Consider the following 25,845-nt stretch of genomic DNA (forward strand, 5'->3'; position numbering starts at 1 on the left):
GTCCAAAGAAGGAAAGGATTGGGACCTTCTTCTGCCCTATCTCATGTTCGCAGTGCCCCAGGCCTCTACTGGGTTCTCGCCCTTCGAATTGCTATATGGCAGACATCCTCGTGGTTTGTTGGACGTAGCCAACGAGGCGTGGGAACAACAACCCACTCCGCATAAAAGCGTCCTTTTACCAAGATGCAACCGCTGAGAGAGACCGTTTTGCCTCTTGTCAGGGAGCATATAGAGGCCGCTCAGCGAGCCCAGAGTCGGATCTATAATCGGCGGGCCCCAATCTTTAACACTGGTGATTGGGTTTTGGTTCTGGTGCCGACCGTGGATAGTAAATTCCTAGCCAGGTGGCAGGGGCCCTACGAGGTACGTGATAAAATTGGAGATGTAAATTACAGGGTACACCAGCCGGGGAGACGAAAGCCGGAGCAGGTTTACCATGTTCATTTACTAAAACCTTGGAAGGATAGGGAAACCTGTACGGAAGACAGCACGCAACCAGGTTTTCTAGGGGAAGAGGTTCCGACTCCTCTGTCTGATGCGAGGGCAGCAGTTGCCACAATAAATTGCTGACAGCCTCTCCTCTAAACAGGCTCAGAAGTAGAGTTGAGCGGACACCTGGATGTTCGGGTTCGACAGGTTCGGCCGAACTTTGGAAAAAAGTTAGATTTCAGGACCCGAACTTGACCCGAACTTGACCCCGACCCCGAACCCCATTGAAGTCAATGGGGACCCAAACTTTTGAGCACTAAAATGACTGTAAAAATGTCAAGGAAAGGGCTAGAGGGTTGCAAATGGCATCAAAATGTGGTTAAGAGCATGGCAAGTGCTCTGCAAACAAATGTGGATAGGGAAATGACTTCAAATAAAATAAAATACGTAAAAATAAAAAATTATAATCTTGATCTAGGAGGACAAGGTCCATATGGAGTAGGAGGTTGAGGAGGCGGTGGATGTGGCGGTGTAGGTGGAAGCGGCGGTGGAAGAGGAGGAGGTAGCCTACACTTTTTTGGTTTTAAATTTATTTTTTTAAATTAGGGTACACCCCAAAACACTGGGAAATATAACCTGTGATAAACCCCTGCAGTCGTGCTAAACACACTTTCAGACAATACACTGGCTGCAGGGCAGGCCAGCACCTCCAAGGTGTAAAGGGCAAGCTCAGGCCATGTGCCCAATTTGGAGACCCAGAAGTTGCAGGGGCTGACCTCTGTCAGGCAGTTCGTGTAGGCATGTGCAAACTTACTGCCCCACCATGTCGCACGTCCCCGTGATGTTCACGATCCAATTTAATATCTGCTCTATCAACTTTCGATGTTCTTTTCTGCGCCTAACATGTTGATCAGGGGTGGCGGGGAATCAGGGTTCCACGCCGGAGAGGGAGCGTGAGAAAGAGAGACCACATCCAAGGGAGGATTAATTTTTTTCAAATTTAAAATTATAGAGTTGAATTATGGGAAAAATTATTAAAGCATAAAAGTGTGACAACTTTTTAAAGTTTAAGCATTGAATGAAAGGTTGTGGCACGCATTAATTACTGAAGAATTTATACAATTTTATTCCCTGTCACCTATGCAGAGCAGGGATTTATTCACGTCTAAAATTGTATAAAGTCAACCCAAGAATGTAACAGAAAAATTAGTGAAATTTATTAACCTGTCTACTTGGTAGAGCAGGGGTCTATAAAAATTGTTTATTATCACCCGAAAATGTTAAAGAAAAATTATTGAAATTTATTAAGCTGTCAAATATTACACCAAAAAAGTTGTGAATTTCACCAAAATATGTAACAGACATTTTTTTTTTTTACCTGTCTACTCGGTGTAGCAGTGGTACATCACACACCAAAATTCTTGAATTTCACCAGAAAATGTAACTGACAATTTTTTTTTTAACCTGTCTACTAGGTATAGCAATGGTACATCACACCCAAAAATTGGTGAATTTCACCGGAAAATGTAACTGACAAAGTAGTGAAATGACATAAAATAAAATACGTACAAATAAAAATAAAGATTTGATTTAGGAGGTGGAGTTCCATATGGAGTAGGAGTTTGAGGAGGCGGTGGTTGTAGCGGTGTAGGTGGAAGCGGTGGTGGAGGAGGACGAGGTAGCCAACACAGGTTTTTGGTTTTAATTTAATTTTTTAAAATTAGGGTACACTCCAAAAGAGAAGTGTGTATAACAATGGCTGGTTAGTGCCGGTATACATGTCTATTCTGCACAAGGTACGGACAAGTCCTGTGAGATCCATGCCTGGTTCATTTTAATGAATGTGAGCTTGTCCACATTGGCTGTAAACAGGCGGCTACGCTTGTCTATGATGACGCCCCCTGCCGTGCTAAACACACTTTCAGATAATACACTGGCTGCAGGGCAGGACAGCACCTCCAAGGCGTAAATGGCAAGCTCGGGCCATGTGCCCAATTTGGAGACCAAGAAGTTGAAGGGGAAGACCTGTCATTCAGTACATGTAGGCGTGTGCACACATACTGCTCCACCATGTTGGTGAAATGCTGCCTCCTGCTAAGACGTTCCATATCAGCTGGTGGTGCTGGTTGTTGTGGCGTGCTGACAAATCTTTTCCACATTTCGGCCATGCTAACCCTGCCTTCTGAGGTGCTGGCGGTGCCCCAGCTGCGTTGGCGACCTATTCCTCGTCCTCTGCCTTCGCCTTGTGCTTCCACTGTGCCTCCGCTGTCAGGTGGGAATGCCACCAGCAGCGCGTCTACCAGCATGCGCTTGTACTCGCGCATCTTACGATCACGCTTCAGTGACGGAATTAAGGACGGTACGTTGTCCTTGTAACGGGGATCCAGTAGCGTGGCCACCCAGTAATCAGCACAAGTTAGAATGTGGGCAACTCGGTGGTCATTGCGGAGACACTGCAGCATGTAATCGCTCATGTGTGCCAGGCTGCCCAGAGGCAACGAAAAGCTGTCCTCTGTAGGAGGTGTATCGTCTGTGTCCTCTGTATACCCCCAGCCACGCACCAGTGATGGCCATGAGCTGGTCTGGGTGCCACCCTGCTGTGAACATGGTTCCTCCTCCTCCTCATCCTCCACCTCGTCATTCTCCAGAACTGTGCCCCTGCTGGACAATTGTGTACCTGGCGTTTGTGGGTGCAGGAACCCACCCTCGGAGCCACTTGGGAATGACTGGCCGGAAACCCTATGAAATGATCCCTCTTCCTCCTCCTGTGCCAAATCCTCTTCCATCATTGCCAGCAGCGTTTGTTCAAGGAGGCATAGAAGTGGGATAGTAACGCTGAGACTGGCGTTATCGGCACTGGCCATGTTGGTGGAGTACACAAAACAGCGCAACAAGGAACACAGGTCTCGCATGGAGGCCCAGTCATTGATGGTGAAATGGTGCTGTTCCGCCGAGCGACTCACCCGTGCGTGCTGCAGCTGAAACTCCACTATCGCCTGCTGCTCGCACAGTCTGGCCAGCATGTGCAAGATGGAGTTCCACCTTGTGGGCACGTCACATATGAGGCGGTGAGTGGGAAGGCCGAAGTTACACTGCAGCGCTGACAGGCGAGCAGCAGCAGGGTGAGAACGCCGAAAACGCGCACAGACGGCCCGCACTTTTTGCAGCAGCTCTGACATATCAGGGTAAAATTTAAGGAATCTATGCACCACCAAATTCAGCACATGCGCCTGGCAAGGGATGTGCATCAAACCGGCTAGTCCCAGATCTGCTATGAGATTTCGCCCATTATCGCACACTACCAGGCCGGGCTTGAGGCTCACTGGCACTAACCATAGAAACATAGAAACATAGAATGTGTCGGCAGATAAGAACCATTTGGCCCATCTAGTCTGGCCCATCTAGTCTGCCCAATATAACAGACTCATTGGTCTGTTGTTCAAGGCCCGTCCACAGCTCCTGCGCTGTGTGGGGTTTGTCCCCCAAACAGATAAGTTTTAAAACTCAGGGAGGTACGGAGAAGAATATGTGAGCATGTAAATGATGTCATCAAAAAGAATATCACTCCAGTAGCCTCACATGTCAATGAAATTCATGGGGGTAACCCTGGATGTTTAAAATTCTCTGTCTTGGAACTGGTCCAACTGTCACACAGGGGCGGGGACTGGGACAGGAAAATATTACAGAAAGAATGTACATGGATTCATCATTTTAGATCTCAGGCCCCTTTGGACATTAATGAGAGATTTACATTCTCCTGTTTCTTATGAGTGTGGCTATCCCTGTGATGTCTGTTTGTTTGATGGCCCAGCTTTATGGTGATTTTTGTAGTGTTTATAAAAATTTGGCCTCAAGCGTGAAGCATGAAATAACTGTTATATCGGAATGGATATGAGTGACTTTTTATTATGTCATTGTCTTGAGACGACCACGGACTGTGGGTCGTATTTTGAAAATTGCATATTTTTGGGATAATTGTGACTCAACTGCAGTATAAATGTATTTAAACAACTCTGTGATTCTGTATTAGATCTTTGGATCACATGATCGATTATATACCATGTCGATCTGCGCCTAAACAACTGGTGAGCACACCCCCCCCCCTTGACACCATATCCCTATATTGCCTACTTGTTTAATATATTACTAAAAGCTGGTGGCATTTGGTATACAGATTATAGTAGCTGTATTTGCGGTTTATCATTGGGACTATATATGGGTCATGTGATCGGGACACATCACGGGGGGTTTTTGCATACCGGATATACGATCTGACTGGAATCTGTCCACTAGGGCTAGAAGTCGCCTTATGGAACGCACATGCGTTCCAAGGACCGGAACTGGGGGTGTCTGTAGACCGGCTGGATGATGAGCAGCACGATATATTCCAGGAACCGGAATTGGAATTGTCTCCTGGAACGCATGTGGGTTTCAAGGACCGGAACTGGGGATGTGTGCATACCGGCCGTATGATCAGCAGAGCGTTATGTCCCAGGAACCGGAACTGTCTTTCTATGGACCGGAAATCGCCTGTTGGAACGCATGTGCGTTCCAACACCAGGAAGAGAGGCTGTTCCGGAAGCCCTGTTACCCACCAATGATTTTAGTGGCGCTAATTGGTAGCGATTTAAATACACCTGCAGTATGTCAGTAGATTGCCTACCAGGGGGAGCGGTAATCGAAGGGAGGCCTTCAGGATGTAAGTTGAATTTATCATAGCTCCTGATTGGAGTGGTGTAACCTTTTGTATGCATCTGCGGTGACCCTGTCTTTTAATTCTAGTGTGGGTCTTATCAAGACTCTTTCATAGCAGGACGACAGGAAAGCTGTCTGAGTGTGCATTATACTATAATGAACTCAATATACACTCACCTAAAGAATTATTAGGAACACCATACTAATACGGTGTTGGACCCCCTTTTGCTTTCAGAACTGCCTTAATTCTACGTGGTATTGATTCAACAAGGTGCTGATAGCATTCTTTAGAAATGTTGGCCCATATTGATAGGATAGCATCTTGCAGTTGATGGAGATTTGAGGGATGCACATCCAGGGCACGAAGCTCCCGTTCCACCACATCCCAAAGATGCTCTATTGGGTTGAGATCTGGTGACTGCGGGGGCCATCTTAGTACAGTGAACTCATTGTCATGTTCAAGAAACCAATTTGAAATGATTCGAGCTTTGTGACGTGGTGCATTATCCTGCTGGAAGTAGCCATCAGAGGATGGGTACATGTTCTCATTCTGTTTACGCCAAATTCGGACTCTACCATTTGAATGTCTCAACAGAAATCGAGACTCATCAGACCAGGCAACATTTTTCCAGTCTTCAACAGTCCAATTTTGGTGAGCTCGTGCAAATTGTAGCCTATTTTTCCTATTTGTAGTGGAGATGAGTGGTACCCGGTGGGGTCTTCTGCTGTTGTAGCCCATCCGCCTCAAGGTTGTGCGTGTTGTGGCTTCACAAATGCTTTGGTGCATACCTCCGTTGTAACGAGTGGTTATTTCAGTCAACGTTGCTCTTCTATCAGCTTGAATCAGTCGGCCCATTCTCCTCTGACCTCTAGCATCCACAAGGCATTTTTGCCCACAGGACTGCCGCATACTGGATGTTTTTCCCTTTTCACACCATTCTTTGTAAACCCTAGAAATAGTTGTGCGTGAAAAATCCCAGTAACTGAGCAGATTGTGAAATACTCAGACCGACCCGTCTGGCACCAACAACCATGCCACGCTCAAAATTGCCTAAATCACCTTTCTTTCCCATTCTGACATTCAGTTTGAAGTTCAGGAGATTGTCTTGACCAGGAGCACCCCCCTAAATGCATTGAAGCAACTGCCATGTGATTGGTTGACTAGATAATTGCATTAATGAGAAATAGAACAGGTGTTCCTAATAATTCTTTAGGTGAGTGTATATTACTGTTGGAAACCGCACTGATGTGGGTATATGACTATTTTTGCCCAACAGGATGTGGAATACACCTTTATTTGGCCTCCAGGACTTGGACCACAGCACTGATATTATAGCCACACATGATATCTGTGGTCTGTGGCTGGTTTGGAATGGTGCCACACTCTATGTGGATTGGTCTTAGAACGGCACCCCCTGTATAAATTATATGTAGAGCGATGATCTAGTTATGTAACCTGGCTATGATCCAGTATATATTATGTTTAGAGTTGAGCGAACACCTGGATGTTCGGGTTCGAGAAGTTCGGCCGAACTTCCCGGAAATGTTCGGGTTCGGTATCCGAACCCGATCCGAACTTCGTCCCGAACCCGAACCCCATTGAAGTCAATGGGGACCCGAACTTTTGGGCACTAAAAAGGCTGTAAAACAGCCCAGGAAAGAGCTAGAGGGCTGCAAAAGGCAGCAACATGTAGGTAAATCCCCTGCAAACAAATGTGGATAGGGAAATGGATTAAAATAAAAATAAAAAAAATAAAAATGAACCAATATCAATTGGACAGAGGTCCCATAGCAGAGAATCTGGCTTCACGTCAGCAGAGAATCAGTCTCTTCATGCCATAGCAAAGAATCTGGCTTCATGTCAGCAGAGAATCAGTCTCTTCATGCCATCAGGCTTCACGTCACCCACCACTGGAACAGGCCACTGTCACACATTTAGGCCCAGATACCCAGGCAGAGGAGAGAGGTCCCGTAACAGAGCATCTGGCCTTATGTCAGCGCAGAATCTGTCTTCATGTCATAGCAGAGAATCAGGCTTCACGTCACCCACCACTGGAACAGGCCACTGTCACACATTTAGGCCCAGGCACCCAGGCAGAGGAGAGAGGTCCCGTAACAGAGAATCTGGCCTTATGTCAGCGCAGAATCTGTCTTCATGTCATAGCAGAGAATCAGGCTTCACGTCACCCACCACTGGAACAGGCCACTGTCACACATTTAGGCCCAGGCACCCAGGCAGAGGAGAGAGGTCCCGTAACAGAGAATCTGGCCTTATGTCAGCGCAGAATCTGTCTTCATGTCATAGCAGAGAATCAGGCTTCACGTCACCCACCACTGGAACAGGCCACTGTCACACATTTAGGCCCTGGCACCCAGGCAGAGGAGAGAGGTCCCGTAACAGAGAATCTGGCCTTATGTCAGCGCAGAATCTGTCTTCATGTCATAGCAGAGAATCAGGCTTCACGTCACCCACCACTGGAACAGGCCACTGTCACACATTTAGGCCCCGGCACCCAGACAGAGGAGAGCGGTCCCGTAACAGAGAATCTGGCCTTATGTCAGCGCAGAATCTGTCTTCATGTCATAGCAGAGAATCAGGCTTCACGTCACCCACCACTGGAACAGGCCACTGTCACACATTTAGGCCCCGGCACCCAGACAGAGGAGAGGTTCATTCAACTTTGGGTTGCTTCGCAATATAATGGTAAAATGAAATTAAAAATAGTATTGAATGAGGAAGTGCCCTGGAGTAGAATAATATATTGTTAAGGGGAGGTAGTTAATATCTAATCTGCACAAGGGATGGACAGGTCCTGTGGGATCCATGCCTGGTTCATTTTTATGAACGTCAGCTTGTCCACATTGGCTGTAGACAGGCGGCTGCGTTTGTCAGTAATGACGCCCCCTGCCGTGCTGAATACACGTTCAGACAAAACGCTGGCCGCCGGGCAGGCCAGCACCTCCAAGGCATAAAAGGCTAGCTCTGGCCACGTGGACAATTTGGAGACCCAGAAGTTGAATGGGGCCGAACCATCAGTCAGTACGTGGAGGGGTGTGAACAGGTACTGTTCCACCATGTTAGTGAAATGTTGCCTCCTGCTAACACGTTCCGTATCAGGTGGTGGTGCACTTAGCTGTGGCGTGTTAACAAAACTTTTCCACATCTCTGCCATGCTAACCCTGCCCTCAGAGGAGCTGGCCGTGACACAGCTGCGTTGGTGACCTCTTGCTCCTCCTCTGCCTTCGCCTTGGGCTTCCACTGGTTCCCCTGTGACATTTGGGAATGCTCTCAGTAGCGCGTCTACCAACGTGCGCTTGTACTCACGCATCTTCCTATCACGCTCCAGTGTAGGAAGTAAGGTGGGCACATTGTCTTTGTACCGGGGATCCAGCAGGGTGGCAACCCAGTAGTCCGCACACGTTAAAATGTGGGCAACTCTGCTGTCGTTGCGCAGGCACTGCAGCATGTAGTCGCTCATGTGTGCCAGGCTGCCCAGAGTTAAGGACAAGCTGTCCTCTGTGGGAGGCGTATCGTCATCGTCCTGTGTTTCCCCCCAGCCACGCACCAGTGATGGGCCCGAGCTGCTTTGGGTGCCACCCCGCTGTGAACATGCTTCATCCTCATCCTCCTCCACCTCCTCCTCATCCTCGTCCTCCTCGTCCTCCAGTAGTGGGCCCTGTCTGGCCACATTTGTACCTGGCCTCTGGTGTTGCAAAAAACCTCCCTCTGAGTCACTTTGAAGAGACTGGCCTGAAAGTGCTAAAAATGACCCCTCTTCCTCCTCTTCCTCCTGGGCCACCTCCTCTTCCATCATCGCCCTAAGTGTTTTCTCAAGGAGACATAGAAGTGGTATTGTAACGCTGATAACGGCGTCATCGCCACTGGCCATGTTGGTGGAGTACTCGAAACAGCGCAACAGGGCACACAGGTCTCGCATGGAGGCCCAGTCATTGGTGGTGAAGTGTGTCTGATCCGCAGTGCGACTGACCCGTGCGTGCTGCAGCTGAAACTCCACTATGGCCTGCTGCTGCTCGCACAGTCTGTCCAGCATATGCAAGGTGGAGTTCCACCTGGTGGGTACGTCGCATATGAGGCGGTGAGCGGGAAGGCGGAAGTTATGCTGTAGCGCAGACAGGGTGTGAACGCCGGAAGCGCGAACAGACGGCCCGCACTTTATGCAGCAGCTCTGACATGTCGGGGTAGTTGCGAATGAACTTCTGCACCACCAAATTCAGCACATGCGCCAGGCAAGGGATGTTCCTCAAATCGGCTAGTCCCAGAGCTGCAACGAGATTTCGCCCATTATCGCACACCACCAGGCCGGGCTTGAGGCTCACCGGCAGCAACCACTCGTCGGTCTGTTCTATACCCCGCCACAACTCCTGTGCGGTGTGGGGCCTGTCCCCCAAACATATGAGTTTCAGAATGGCCTGCTGACGTTTACCCCGTGCTGTGCTGAAGTTGGTGGTGAAGGTGTGTGGCTGACTGGATGAGCAGGTGGAAGAAGAGGAGGAGGAAGCTGAGTAGGAGGAGGAGGAGACAGGAGGCAAAGAATGTTGCCCTGCGATCCTTGGCGGCGGAAGGACGTGCGCCAAACAGCTCTCCGCCTGGGGCCCAGCCGCCATTACATTTACCCAGTGTGCAGTTAGGGAGATATAGCGTCCCTGGCCGTGCTTACTGGTCCACGTATCTGTGGTTAGGTGGACCTTGCCACAGATGGCGTTGCGCAGTGCACACTTGATTTTATCGGACACTTGTTTGTGCAGGGAAGGCATGGCTCTCTTGGAGAAGTAGTGGCGGCTGGGAACAACATACTGTGGGACAGCAAGTGACATGAGCTGTTTGAAGCTGTGTGTGTCCACCAGTCTAAATGACAGCATTTCATAGGCCAGTAGTTTAGAAATGCTGGCATTGAGGGCCAGGGATCGAGGGTGGCTAGGTGGGAATTTACGCTTTCTCTCAAATGTTTGTGAGATGGAGAGCTGAACGCTGCCGTGTGACATGGTTGAGATGCTTGGTGACGCAGGTGGTGGTGTTGGTGGTACATCCCATGTTTGCTGGGCGGCAGGTGCCAACGTTCCTCCAGAGGCAGAGGAAGAGGCCGAGGCGGCGGCAGCAGCAGCAGAAGAGGCCGAGGCGGCGGCAGCAGCAGAAGAGGCCGAGGCGGCAGCAGCAGAAGAGGCAGCAGGGGGAGCCTGAGTGACTTCCTTGTTTTTAAGGTGTTTACTCCACTGCAGTTCATGCTTTGCATGCAGGTTCCTGGTCATGCAGGTTGTGCTAAGGTTCAGAACGTTAATGCCTCGCTTCAGGCTCTGATGGCACAGCGTGCAAACCACTCGGGTCTTGTCGTCAGCACATTGTTTGAAGAAGTGCCATGCCAGGGAACTCCTTGAAGCTGCCTTTGGGGTGCTCGGTCCCAGATGGCGGCGGTCAGTAGCAGGCAGAGTCTCTTGGCGGCGGGTGTTCTGATTTTGCCCACTGCTCCCTCTTTTGCTACGCTGTTGGCTCGGTCTCACCACTGCCTCTTCCTCCGAACTGTGAAAGTCAGTGGCACGACCTTCATTCCATGTGGGGTCTAGGACCTCATCGTCCCCTGCATCGTCTTCCACCCAGTCTTGACCCCTGACCTCCTGTTCAGTCTGCACACTGCAGAAAGACGCAGCAGTTGGCACCTGTGTTTCGTCATCATCAGAGACTTGCTGAGGTGGTATTCCCATGTCCTCATCATCAGGAAACATAAGTGGTTGTGCGTTAGTGCATTCTATCTCTTCCACCCCTGGTGAAGAGCTAGGTGGATGCCCTTGGGAAACCCTGGCAGCAGAGTCTTCAAACAGCATTAGAGACTGCTGCATAACTTGAGGCTCAGACAGTTTCCCTGATATGCATGGGGGTGATGTGACAGACTTATGGGCTTGGTTTTCATGCGCCATCTGTGCGCTTTCTGCAGAAGACTGGGTGGGAGATAATGTGAACGTGCTGGATGCACTGTCGGCCACCCAATTGACTAATGCCTGTATCTGCTCAGGCCTTACCATCCTTAGAACGGCATTGGGGCCCACCAAATATCCCTGTAAATTCTGGCGGCTACTGGGACCTGAGGTAGTTGGTACACTAGGACGTGTGGCTGTGGCAGAACGGCCACGTCCTCTCCCAGCACCAGAGGGTCCACTAACACCACCACGACCATGTCCACGTCCGCGTCCCTTATTAGATGTTTTCCTCATTGTTCCCGTTCACCACAATTTTGAGAATGGCAAATTTGGGAATAGTTTTTCAACCCAGAAAAAAAAGTGTGCTTTTACGGTAACTACAAATAACTTGAGCAGCTAAAACAGTACAGATTTGCTTGAATAGAAATGTGAGACCTGTTTTTTTTTGCACTGTGTGACAGGTTAAGGTTTAATCTCAGAATCAGACTTCTATCTGCACGGTAGCTTGTGTCTTAGGTTTTTCTGAATGACACTATCAATACCTTCAATGTTAGATATCCTTTTTGGGATAGATTTCAAGTAGGCCTCAAATACCAGAAACTAGTTATTTGGAGAATGGCAAATTTGGGAATAGTTTTTCAACCCAGAAAAAAAAGTGTGCTTTTACGGTCACTACAAATAACTTGAGCAGCTAAAACAGTACAGATTTGCTTGAATAGAAATGTGAGACCTGTTTTTTTTTGCACTGTGTGACAGGTTAAGGTTTAATCTCAGAATCAGACTTCTATCTGCACGGTAGCGTGTGTCTTAGGTTTTTCTGAATGACACTATCAATACCTTCAATGTAAGATATCCTTTTTGGGATAGATTTCAAGTAGGCCTCAAATACCAGAAACTAGTTATTTGGAGAATGGCAAATTTGGGAATAGTTTTTCAACCCAGAAAAAAAAGTGTGCTTTTACGGTGACTACAAATAACTTGACCAGCTAAAACAGTACAGATTTGCTTGAATAGAAATGTGAGACCTGTTTTTTTTTGCACTGTGTGACAGGTTAAGGTTTAATCTCAGAATCAGACTTCTATCTGCACGGTAGCGTGTGTCTTAGGTTTTTCTGAATGACACTATCAATACCTTCAATGTAAGATATCCTTTTTGGGATAGATTTCAAGTAGGCCTCAAATACCAGAAACTAGTTATTTGGAGAATGGCAAATTTGGGAATAGTTTTTCAACCCAGAAAAAAAAGTGTGCTTTTACGGTCACTACAAATAACTTGAGCAGCTAAAACAGTACAGATTTGCTTGAATAGAAATGTGAGACCTGTTTTTTTTTGCACTGTGTGACAGGTTAAGGTTTAATCTCAGAATCAGACTTCTATCTGCACGGTAGCGTGTGTCTTAGGTTTTTCTGAATGACACTATCAATACCTTCAATGTAAGATATCCTTTTTGGGATAGATTTCAAGTAGGCCTCAAATACCAGAAACTAGTTATTTGGAGAATGGCAAATTTGGGAATAGTTTTTCAACCCAGAAAAAAAAGTGTGCTTTTACGGTGACTACAAATAACTTGACCAGCTAAAACAGTACAGATTTGCTTGAATAGAAATGTGAGACCTGTTTTTTTTTGCACTGTGTGACAGGTTAAGGTTTAATCTCAGAATCAGACTTCTATCTGCACGGTAGCGTGTGTCTTAGGTTTTTCTGAATGACACTATCAATACCTTCAATGTAAGATATCCTTTTTGGGATAGATTTCAAGTAGGCCTCAAATACCAGAAACTAGTTATTTGGAGAATGGCAAATTTGGGAATAGTTTTTCAACCCAGAAAAAAAAGTGTGCTTTTACGGTCACTACAAATAACTTGAGCAGCTAAAACAGTACAGATTTGCTTGAATAGAAATGTGAGACCTGTTTTTTTTTTGCACTGTGTGACAGGTTAAGGTTTAATCTCAGAATCAGACTTCTATCTGCACGGTAGCGTGTGTCTTAGGTTTTTCTGAATGACACTATCAATACCTTCAATGTAAGATATCCTTTTTGGGATAGATTTCAAGTAGGCCTCAAATACCAGAAACTAGTTATTTTGAGAATGGCAAATTTGGGAATAGTTTTTCAACCCAGAAAAAAAAAGTGTGCTTTTACGGTAACTACAAATAACTTGAGCAGCTAAAACAGTACAGATTTGCTTGAATAGAAATGTGAGACCTGTTTTTTTTTGCACTGTGTGACAGGTTAAGGTTTAATCTCAGAATCAGACTTCTATCTGCACGGTAGCGTGTGTCTTAGGTTTTTCTGAATGACACTATCAATACCTTCAATGTAAGATATCCTTTTTGGGATAGATTTCAAGTAGGCCTCAAATACCAGAAACTAGTTATTTGGAGAATGGCAAATTTGGGAATAGTTTTTCAACCCAGAAAAAAAATTTGCTTGAATAGAAATGTCAGGTCTATTTTTTAGGCGCTGGGTGACAGGCACAACTTGCCCCTGATGTAGTTTATGGCCAAAAAATAACCACACTGTTGATGGTTAAATGCACTTGGGTGACACAGGCTCAGCCTGCACCAGATGTAGTATATGGCCAAAAAATAATCAGACTGTTGATGGTTAAATGCACTTCGGTGACACAGGCTCAGCCTGCAGCTGATGTAGTATATGGCCAAAAAATAACCAGACTGTTGATGGTTAAATGCACTTCGGTGACACAGGCTCAGCCTACAGCTGATGTAGGATATAGCACAAAATAACCACACTATTGATGGTTAAATACACTTGGTGATAGCTTGTGCTGGCGCACCACAAGTCACAAAATGGCCGCCGATCACCCCAGAAAAAAAGTGCTAAAAACGCTCTGGGCAACCTCAAAAAAGTGAGCAAGTCAATACTAGCACTTCAATGATCCACAGCTGCAGATCGATCACAGAATGAAGTCTTTTGGAGGAGTTAATCACTGCCTAATCTCGCCCTAACGTCGCAGCTGCAACCTCTCCCTATGCTTGAATCAGCAGAGTGACGTGCAGCGCAACGTGACCCAAGCTTATATAGAGGCTGGGTCACATGCTGCACTGGCCAATCACAGCCATGCCAATAGTAGGCAAGGCTGTGATGGCCTCTTGGGGCAAGTAGTATGACGCTTGTTGATTGGCTGCTTTGCAGTCTTTCAAAAAGCGCCAAGAAAGCGCCGAACACTGAACCCGAACACGGACTTTTACGAAAATGTTCGGGTTCGGGTCCGTGTCACGGACACCCCAAAATTCGGTACGAACCCGAACTATACAGTTCGGGTTCGCTCATCCCTAATTATGTTACATCAGCATTGTTTAGACCGTTAGTGTCTTTGTTATTATACCTCCTGATGATCCCATAGCACTGACTAGGGGGAAACGCGTCAAGGTTAATCCAGGTGTTTGACTATCTGGTCAACCCTGACTATCTGTATGTGCACTTTTGTCTCTGTTAGGTGTTTGACTATCTAGTCAACCCTGACTATTTGTGTTTGTACTCTGTCTTTAACATCCAGTAACATCCAGTAAATTATTGTACCATAGGTACCTCATTATCCTTACCTCATACCTGGGGCACTCCAGAATATTTTTTTGCATTCATCGCTGTAGGGACAACTTAGGGACAATAATAGTTTAGGAACGTGGACAGGGGGTCTCCACCATCAGGAGTCTTCCCTGGGCTGAGGTTTTAGGATAGGGGCGGACATAGGGATAATCTATTCCCGTACCCCAGATGTATTATTAAGTTCCTGGATGTAACTTATCAGTCATTTACCCTGTATGTAATTTTTTGTTTTAGTATAGGAGGTCCATCTGGGATCCTTTTTAATGTATATCATTAAAATTGTCATTTTAGGGGTTATTTTTCTGCTGGAACTTAGACATATACTCTTTATACCCCATTATATTCATGTAAATTGATTTAGCTGGAACTTAGTATTCTTTCAATGTGATGGCCAATTTTCTTTCTGGTACACTCTTCACTGAAGCTCTTATTAGTGAGGCCAAGGATATCTTCTCAGATAGGGATATCCCGGGTTTGGCCACATCCTCATCTTGTAAACAGGTGTTTCACGATCTATACATTAAATATAAAGACAACATCAAATCCTGGTGGGAAATAAAATCTATTGAGAGCTACTTGGAGCATAAAATAGTTCCGAAGGGTCTCCGCCATCAGGTCAAACCGGCTGATCGTATTGTATCGGCAAGTCTGACCGCCAAATGGGAGGAAGAACTGACCCGGAGCTCTCTTAATCTAATGGGTATCCTCTTAGAAGAGGAGAAATTATTGTTTGAACGCACCTCAATTAATCTACAAGAACAAGTTAATATAGCCCTTAAACTCAGAGAGGACCCCGACTTCGGTAGACGTGAGTCATCGCTACAAACATTGGTAGAGAGATTTCAAAATCTGCTGAAGGAGAGGAAACACAGGCAGTTTATCCGTGACCTCACTGAGTTTAGGGAGAATAGGGCGTACAAACAACCTATTGTGAATAATCCCCCAGCAGTCTCTGAGATTTCATCCTCTGACATTGAATCCTCGGACACTGAGCCTCAATATCGCGCCTACGGCAGAGGCAACTCGTTTGCTGCGAGGAGACGCGGCAGACGATGGCCGCGGGGAGGGGGCGGGAGACGCGGGACACCACGGGGGTCTCATTACTCCGCTGTGCCCTCGTCTCCATCCCCCTCTGGCTCCTCCAACATGCTGTCCTTCTCTCAATCTGTACCCTCTTTTTTAGAGAAAACCCAGGCTCCCTATCAGTTACGGGAACGGGGACGGGTGGACAAAGTATAGTAGATGGTTTACAAATTATTATCCTTACCTCCCGTACTCTGAGTGCAGTAGAGATTGATGCGTTGAAAAGGGGTGTATCATTCGTACCAACCACGAACTTCTGCCTTTTCAGCTGGACTAAAGATCTACAACTATTTGGTAGACGTCTGAAATGGCAGAAATTCTTTAAACATTTTAATAGACAAATATGCGAGAGTTTGGAACTTGATGCATCGGATTATGCTGATTTCCAAACCTTGATGGACTTCGAGGAGGAGGGGAGACGAAACCCAGGTCAGGGTCCATACACCGACCTTAAACAAAAGAGTAAAAGGATGCCCCCTCCGTTTAACTACGAATGCATAGACATCTTTCTTCAAATGGTGATCTCGGACCTGGAGAAGTTCGAGAATATGCACCCTGACAAATATAATCTTTCACAAACAGAGATGCTGGCATTACAGTGATTGGAACGTGATAAATCATTAATTATAAAACCCTCTGATAAGGGAGGCAACCTGGTTATTTTAGACCAATCACTGTATGTCCGGATGTGTATGGATCTACTCGAGGATAAGGGGGGATATAGTCTATTACCAGTGAATCCCACCACACAGTTTAGGACGGAACTTAAGAGCATCCTAGATGAAGGTATTCGTGAGAAAGTGATCTCCCTGGTGGAATATGATTTTCTTCTTCCTAATTTTCCCTGTACTGAAACTTTATATGGACTACCTAAAGTCCATAAAGGGACCAACCCACTGAAGGGTAGACCAATCATTTCGGGGGTGGATTCCCTCACTGAGAATAGTGGCATATATGTTGACCGTGTCTTGAGCCAGTTCGTCGTGTCCCTACCAGCATACACGAGGGACACAATGGACTTTCTCAATAAGATCGACACCATTAGTCTTGACCCTGGATGTCTCCTGGCAAGCATTGACTTGGAGTCTCTTTACAGTTCAATACCACATGAGAAAGGGCTCCGTGCGGTGGAATATTTTCTTAAGACCAGGGGGACACATTGTAATGCACACAATGGTTTTATCCTGAGGCTTCTTGAATTCATACTGACCCACAATTTCTTTCTATTCAATGGGCGTTTCTTCCACCAGCTCAGGGGGACGGCGATGGGGAGCCCATGTGCCCCTACCTACGCCAACCTCTTCCTGGGCTGGTGGGAGGATACCTGTATCTTTCCAGACCAGACAATGTGGTGGACAGACAAAATTATTGTCTGGACACGTTATATTGATGATATCTTTCTGGTCTGGAAAGGTGGGTCAGATGAATTCAAAAAGTTTGTCATTGAGCTTAATGACAATCAAATCGGTCTCAGATTTACATTTGAGACTGATCCGAAGACGATCGCCTTTCTGGATGTCCGTGTCACGATGATTGGTGACAAATTGACTGCTGACATCCATAGAAAGGCGACCGCCACTAATTCCCTTTTACCCTGGGAGAGTCATCACCCCGTCCCCCTTAAACGGGGGATACCGAGGGGACAATATCTCCGTGTAAGACGGAATTGCTCGGACAATCAAACCTTTTATAATGAAGCTTAGAAGCTGCAAATGAGGTTTAGAGAGAGGGGATACCCTCAGAGACATCTCAATGAAGCCTTTAAAAATGCAGCGCAGCAGGACCGAACCAGCCTTTTAGTCCCAAAACGTAGAGATCAGGATAAGACTCAATCACCCCGAATTATATCAACTTATGACTCAGCAGGCCATGATGACACTTAATAGATATTGGCCCATATTGCGGATGGACCAGGATCTATGTGACATCCTGACTGAGAAACCATGTGTCAGCTATAGACGTGGCAAGAGTCTTAAGGACCGCCTTGTCCACAGCCACTATACACCTCTTATTAGGGAAGGTACTTGGCTGGACCGCAAACCGACAGGGGTGTTTAGATGTGGATCATGCAAAGCTTGCAAATACATCTCAACCTCCAAAACAATAACATGTACGGTCACTGGACAAGTGTTTAAAATCAGGGACTTCTGTAACTGTCGCAGTAAGGGGGCAATATATATTTGCCAGTGTCCTTGTCCAAAGGACTACATAGGCAAGACAATCAGGGAGGTACGGAGAAGAATATGTGTGCACGTAAATGATGTCATCAAAAAGAATATCACTCCAGTAGCCTCACATGTCAATGAAATTCATGGGGGTAACCCTGGATGTTTAAAATTGTCTGTCTTGGAACTGGTTCAACCGTCACCCAGGGGCTGGGACTGGGACAGGAAAATATTGCAGAAAGAATGTACATGGATTCATCGTTTTAGATCTCAGGCCCCTTTGGGTATTAATGAGAGATTGACATTCTCCTGTTTCTTATGTGGCTTTCCATGTGATGTCTGTTTGTTTGATGGCCCAGCTTTATGGTGATTTTTGTAGTGTTTATAAAAATTTGGCCTCATGTGTGAAGCATGAAATAACTGTTATATCGGAATGGACATGAGTGACTTTTTATTATGTCATTGTCTTGAGACGACCACGGACTGTGGGTCGTATTTAGAAAATTGCATATTTTTGGGATAATTGTGACTCAACTGCAGTATAAATGTATTTAAACAACTCTGTGATTCTGTATTAGATCTTTGGATCACATGATTGCTTATATACCATGTCGATCTGCGCCTAAACAACTGGTGAGCACACCCCCCCCCCTTGACACCATATCCCTATATTGCCTACTTGTTTAATATATTACTAAAAGCTGGTGGCATTTGGTATACAGATTATAGTAGCTGTATTTGCTGTTTATCATTGGGACTATATATGGGTCATGTGATCAGGACACGTCATTTGGGGTTTTTGCATACTGGATATACGATCTGACTGGAATCTGTCCACTAGGGCTAGAAGTCGCCTTATGGAACGCACATGCGTTCCAAGGACCGGAACTGGGGGTGTCTGTAGACCGGCTGGATGATGAGCAGCACGATATATTCCAGGAACCGGAATTGGAATTGTCTCCTGGAACGCATGTGCGTTTCAAGGACCGGAACTGGGGATGTGCGCATACCAGCCGTATGATCAGCAGAGTGATATGTCCCAGGAACCGGAACTGTCTTTCTATGGACCGGAAATCGCCTGTTGGAACGCATGTGCGTTCCAACACCAGGAAGAGAGGCTATTCCGGAAGCCCTGTTACCCACCAATGATTTTAGTGGTGCTAATTGATAGCGATTTAAATACACCTGCAGTATGTCAGTAGATCGCCTACCAGGGGGAGCGGTAATCGAAGGGAGGCCTTCAGGATGTAAGTTGAATTTATCATAGCTCCTGATTGGAGTGGTGTAACCTTTTGTATGCATCTGCGGTGACCCTGTCTTTTAATTCTAGTGTGGGTCTTATCAAGACTCTTTCATAGCAGGACGACAGGAACGCTGTCTGATTGGGGTGTATCATACCTTCTAACTGTGAGTGTGCATTATACTATAATGAACTAATAGTGTCCCACTAGGTAAAGGTGGGCACTACACAAGGGTAAATTGGGCCACGTTGTTCTCCACCTCCTGTGGAACAGGGCCATTGTATTTTATATGTCATTGTAATGTATAATGTCATTTTATTCCTGTTATTTATGTGTATTTCCTGGTTACCAGGCCTATTAGGGATGTAATTCATCCTCCTAGACAGTAGAGGGAGCTAGGGGGCCCATAGTATAAATAGCCAGGTCTAGACCAGAGAGAGGTTGGAGAGTCAGTCAGAGTTGTGGATTCCTGAAGTCAGTGTGCACTCTAGGCAGAGGGTAGCTGGGATTCAGCCTCTGATATGCAGCTAGATAGCCCAGGCTTCTAGTTGCCACCAGGAAAAGAGCCTGCCTCCTGAGAAACAAGTTCCCATAACAGAGCAGAGCAGAGCCAGTATTCCAGCCAGACAAGAGAGCTGAAGGGCAGAAGGATTTAATTGGAAGCAAGGACATATACCTGAGGAAGATTCCCTAACCAAGGATAAAGCCAGCAATGAGGCATACGGGCCTTGGGATAAAGACAGATAGGATTTCTGAGGAAAAGTACGGCCTGATCTGTAAGTGTGTTAACCCTCTGAGTATCTTGCAAGAACATTGTTGCCTGCCATTTGTATTAGCCTGCTTGTGACTGCTGCTGACATGTGGAGCTGAACAAAAGACTGTAAATAGTTAATTGTTTCCAGTAAAAGGAAGTTCTGGTTCACCACAACATCGTGTTCCTCAATTATTCCTATTATAAATCGGTGTGCCACCGTTACCGGCACTGGCGTTGCGAACTTAAAGGGATCTTGCCACCGGCACATTAAACCTGCAACACCCAGGGCACCTCACCTACCACCGGCCTGGTCCCTATACACTGAGAGTGCCCCAGAGGACTTTTGTGCCAGCCTATGAACTGTGAGTAACCAAGCGCAACCCTCGTTTGCCTATTAACCGTGACCTTACCATCGCAATACCCTGCAGGGCTGCGTACTGCAAACTCAATATATATTACTGTTGGAAACCGTACTGATGTGGGTATATGACTATTTTTGCCCAACAGGATGTGGAATACACCTTTATTTGGACTCCAGGACTTGCACCACAGCACCGACATTATAGCCACACATGATATATGTGGTCTGTCGCTGGTTTGGAATGGTGCCACACTCTGTGGATTGGTCTTAGAACGGCACCCCCTGTATAAATTATATGTAGAGCGATGATCTAGTTATGTAACCTGGCTATGATCCAGTATATATTATGTTACATTGTATAGACCGTTAGTGTATTTGTTATTATACCTCCTGATGATCCCATAGCACTGACTAGGGGGAAACGCGTCGAGGTTAATCCAGGTGTTTGACTATCTGGTCAACCCTGACTATCTGTATATGCACTTTTGTCTCTGTTAGGTGTTTGACTATCTAGTCAACCCTGACTATTTGTGTTTGTACTCTGTTCTTTAACATCCAGTAACATCCAGTAAATTGTTGTACCATAGGTACCTTATTATCCTTACCTCATACCTGGGGCACTCCAGAATATTTTTTTGCATTCATCCCTGTAGGGACAACTTAGGGACAATAATAGTTTAGGAACGTGGACAGGGGGTCTCCACCATCAGGAGTCTTCCCTGGGCTGAGGTTTTAGGATAGGGGCGGACATAGGGATAATCTATTCCCGTAGCCCAGGTGTATTATTAAGTTTCTGGATGTAACTTATCAGCCATTTACCCTGTATGTAATTTTTTGTTTTGGTATAGGAGGTCCACCTGGGATCTTTTTTAACGTATATCATTAAAATTGTGATTTTAGGGGTTATTTTTCTTCTGGAACTTAGACTCTTTATACCCCATTATATTCATGTAAATTGATTTAGCTGGAACTAAGTTTTAAAACTGCCTGCTGTCGTTTACCCCTGGCTGTGCTGAAGTTGGTGGTGAAGGTGTTACGCTGACCGGATGAGGAGCCGGTAGAGGATGAGGAAGCGGAGTAGGAGCAGGAAGCAACAGGAGGCAAACTGAAGCGCCCTGCAATCCTCGGGGGTGGAAGGACATGTGCCAAACTGCTATCCGCCTCAAGCCCAGCCGCCACTGCATTTACCCAGTGTGCTGTTATGGAGATATAATGTCCCTGACCGTGCTTACTGGTCCACGTATCCGTTCTCAGGTGCCCCTTGCCACAGATGGCGTTGCGCAGTGCACACCTGATTTTGTCCCCCACTTGGTTGTGCAGGGAAGGAATGGCTCGCCTGGAAAAGTAGTGGTGGCTGGGCACGACGTACTGTGGGACAGTCACCGCCATAAGGCCTTTAAAACTATCCGTCGCCACCAGACGGAATGACAGCATTTCAAAGGCCAGTCATTTTGAAATACTGGCATTCAGGGCTAGTGATCGCGGGTGGGTAGGGGGGTACTTCCTCTTCCTCTCCAGCGTTTGGGATATGGAGAGCTGAACGCTTCTGTGGAACATTGTGGAGATCCTTAGTGACCCAGGTCGTGGTGTTGCTGGAAGATCCTCTGTTTGCGAGGTGGCAGGTGGCACTGTCACTCCAGACTGCAGCAGAAGAGGAAGCAAGAGGAACCAGAGAACTTTCTTGGTTTTTGAGGCGTCTACTCCACTGCAGCTCGTGCTTAGCACTTAAATGCCTGGTCATGCAGGTTGTGCTCAGGTTGAGAACGTTTATGCCTCGCTTCAGGCTCTGATTGCACAGCGTGCAAACCACTTGTGTCTTGTCATCAGCACATTGTCTGAAGAACTGCCACACCAGGGAACTCCTTGAAGCTTGCTTTGCTGTGCTCGGTCCCTTGCTGCGGTGGGCAGTAGCAGGCGTACTGTCTAGAGGACGGCCGCGCCGCTTTTGCACCCTGCTCCCTCTTCTGCTGTGCTGGTGGCTCTGTGCGACCACCGCCTCTTCCTCCGAACTACATAGGTCACTCGCATGACCTTAATTCCATGTGGGATCGAGGACCTCATCGTCCTCCACATCATCTTCCACCCAGTCTTCACCCCTGCCCTCTTTGTTGGTCTGCACACTTTCGAAAGCCCCAGCAGTTGGCACCTGTGTTTTGTCATCATCTGAGACGTGCTGCAATGGTCCTCCCATGTACTCATTTTGAAAGATAAGTGGTTGGGCATCGATGCACTCAATCTCTTCCACTTCTGGGGCAGGGCTAGGTGGATGGCCCTGGGAAACCCTGCTAACAGAGTCATCAAAAAGCAGAAGAGACTGCTGCATGATTTGGGGCTCAGACTGCTTGGCTGATTTGCAAGGGGGTGAGGTGAAAGACTGATGGACATCGGCTGCAGGTGCCAACTGTGGTCTTTCAGCAGGAGACTGGGTAGAAGACAATGTGAAGGAACTGGAGGCACTGTCAGCAACCCAATCTACTATTGCCTGTACTTGTTCAGGCCTCACCATTCCACATTAGGCCTGACCAAATACCTGAGAAAGGAGTTTCACTTGTGCGTGTAGCTGGCACAGATCAACCACGTCCTCTCCTTGCAACAGGAGCTCCACCAGCAGCACCACGACCTGGGCCACGTCCCTTATTTGACGCTCCCCTCATATTTCTCAAATTTAGGATCTTGCCCTAATTGGGTGTTTAATTAATAATAGAATAAAACAACTGTATGTACAGGGCGTATCTCACACGCCTTGAACCAGACTAGGCCTCAATTAAAATTGTTTGCCAAAAATGCCTGTATTTCAAATACCTGAATAAAACCCCTGTATTTGAAGGGTTTATCTCACACGCCCTGAACCAGACTAGGCCTCAATTAAATTTTTTGCCAAAAATGCATGTATTTCAAATACCTGAATAAAACCCCTGTATTTAAAGGGAATTTCAAACGTCTTGATGATGTAACTGCGCAACAATTGTGTATTTTGCCCCAAAAAGGGTGTTTTATTAATAGAAGAATATAAGCCCTGTATATACATGGTGTATCTCACACTGCCTGACCCACACTAGGCCTCAATTAAAGATTTGTTCACCAAATGGCGGCATTTCAAATACCTGATTAGAACCACGCTATGTAAAGACTCTATCTCACAATGACATATGCAGCAAAGGCTGCAAAATAAACTCCCCCCCCCCAAACGGGTGTTAGTTTAATAACTGAATATGACAGCAGTATATAACCGTGGAATTTCAAACGTGCTGATGCTGCAAGGGTGCAACAATTTTGTATTTTTACCCAAAATGGGTGTTTTATTAATAGAAGGATATAAGCCCTGTATATACAGGGTGTATCTCACACGGCCTGACCCACACTAGGCCTCAATTAAAGATTTGTGCACCGAATGGCGGTATTTCAAATACCTGAATAGAACCACACTATGTAAAGGCTGTATCTCACAATGACATATGCAGCAAAGGCTGCAAAATAAACTCCCCCCCAAACGGGTGTTAGTTTAATAACTGAATATGATCGCAGTATATAACCCTGGAATTTCAAATGTACTGATGCTGCAAGGCCTGAAAAATTGTGTATTTTGCACAAAAAAGGTGTTTTATTAAGAAAATAATCAACCTATATTTAATGGGTGTATCACACGCCCTAAACCAGACTAGGCTTTCTTTTAATTTTCTTTGCCCAAAATGGCTGTATATACAGGGTGTATCTCACACGCCCTGATCCACACTAGGCCGCAATAAAATTTGTTTGCCCAAAATGGCTATATTTCAAATACCTGAATAGAAGCCCTGTATTTAAAGGTTGTATTTCACACGCCCTGATACACACTAGGACGCTATCAAAGATTTGTGCCCAAAATGGCTTTATTTCAAATAACTGAAAAGAAAGACAGTACAGATGGAGCAGGGTTAGCACTCCAGCTCTTAACTCAAATTTCTTAACTCATTGCGTTATCTTGAGACAAAAGCCATTGGAAAGCAATTGAAGGTGTTTGCTTAGATTAGATAACACAACTCAGAAATCTCAGAAAACTGGAGTGTTAACTCTACTCCATCCGTATGTAAAGGCGGTATCTCACAATGACATCTGCAGCAAAGGCTGCCAACTAAAAATGTTTTGCCCAAATGGGTGTTTAATAACTGAATTTGACAGCAGTGTATAACCCTGGAATTTCACACGTGCTGATGCTGCAAGGCCAGAAAACAGTGGAATCTGGCAAAAAAGTGTGTTTTCAAAAATCTGGAAAATTATGGCTATCTTTCTAGCTTAAATTGAACACTCACTAATCCAGATGTTGTATATTGCCCAAAAAGTGTTTTTTTTGGTAACAGAATATGAAAGCTGTATATATTAAACTTGAATTTAACACTTGCAGATCAGGAAAATAGTGTTTTTAGGCAAACAAGTGTGTTTTTAAAAACCCAGAAAATTATGGCTGCATTTCTAGCTTAAAGGGAACCTGTCATGTGGATATTTGATTATAATCTAACTAATTATATACAATCATTAACTACTAAAAAGTGCCTTAGATGTATTCACTTACTGGTGTGACAGATGGTTACCTCATAATATACACACAAAGATGTTGCATGCTAATGAGCTGATTTGAGTCCAGCGTGATGTCAGTGAGTCCAGCATTTATTTAATTCAGAGATATAGCCACTCCCCTGCCCACCTACTGCTGATTCATATGAAAAATAACTGTCAATCAGCAGCAGGTAGGCGGGGAGAGTCAGGAGCTCATAATTATTCATGACTCATCATTATCAGCTGGAGCTTTTCAATACAAGATGTTGGCAGATTGACTGGGTCAATTAAAGAAAGTGACCCAGAATTTTGCTAAGAGAATCAGTCACTTATTTATGTTGCCCTTAGTTAGGACACCATAAAACTGGTGACAGGTTCCATTTAAATTGCACACTGACTAATCCTGCAAATGCACCAGATGTTGTAAATTGCAAAAAAAATAAAAAAATTTTTTTTTACAAACAGATTATTTGTGCTGTTTTTAAAGCTTAGATTTCAATGTCCCAAAAGCTCAGATGCAGTGCTGGTGCACTGAGCTTGCATAAAATGCCAGCCGCCGCCGCCCACCTAACTGACTTATAAAAGTTTTTTTTTTTTTCGGTCAATGGGCTCAGGGCAGGATAAAAAAATTGTGCCCTGCACCCACACAACACAATGTATGTAGATCGCTGAGTTAGATTCGCGTTTTGAGAAAAGGTTCTCTCCTATTCTCTCCCTGAAATCACCAGCAGCCTCCTCTCCCTACACTAAACACAGCAGAGTGACGTGCAGCGCTACGTAACTCCAGCTTATATAGAGGCTGGGTCACATGCTACACTGGCCAATCACAGCCATACCATTAGTAGGCATGACTGTGAAGGCTTCTAAGGGCACAAAGATAACCGATTGTTGATTGGCTGCTCTGCAGCCTTTCAAAAAGCGCCAAGAAAGCGCCAAACACCGAACCAGAATTTTTACTGAAATGTCCGGGTGTCACGGATGGTGTACAGGAAACAAGACAATGCAATATATTCAATGACTCACTGGATCCACAACTAAGGAACAAAAGGGAGACCCCTGCATGAGACCTGCCACTCTCCCT

The sequence above is a fragment of the Bufo bufo genome, chromosome 7 (assembly GCF_905171765.1).
Source record: "Bufo bufo chromosome 7, aBufBuf1.1, whole genome shotgun sequence".
Classification (NCBI taxonomy): domain Eukaryota; kingdom Metazoa; phylum Chordata; class Amphibia; order Anura; family Bufonidae; genus Bufo; species Bufo bufo.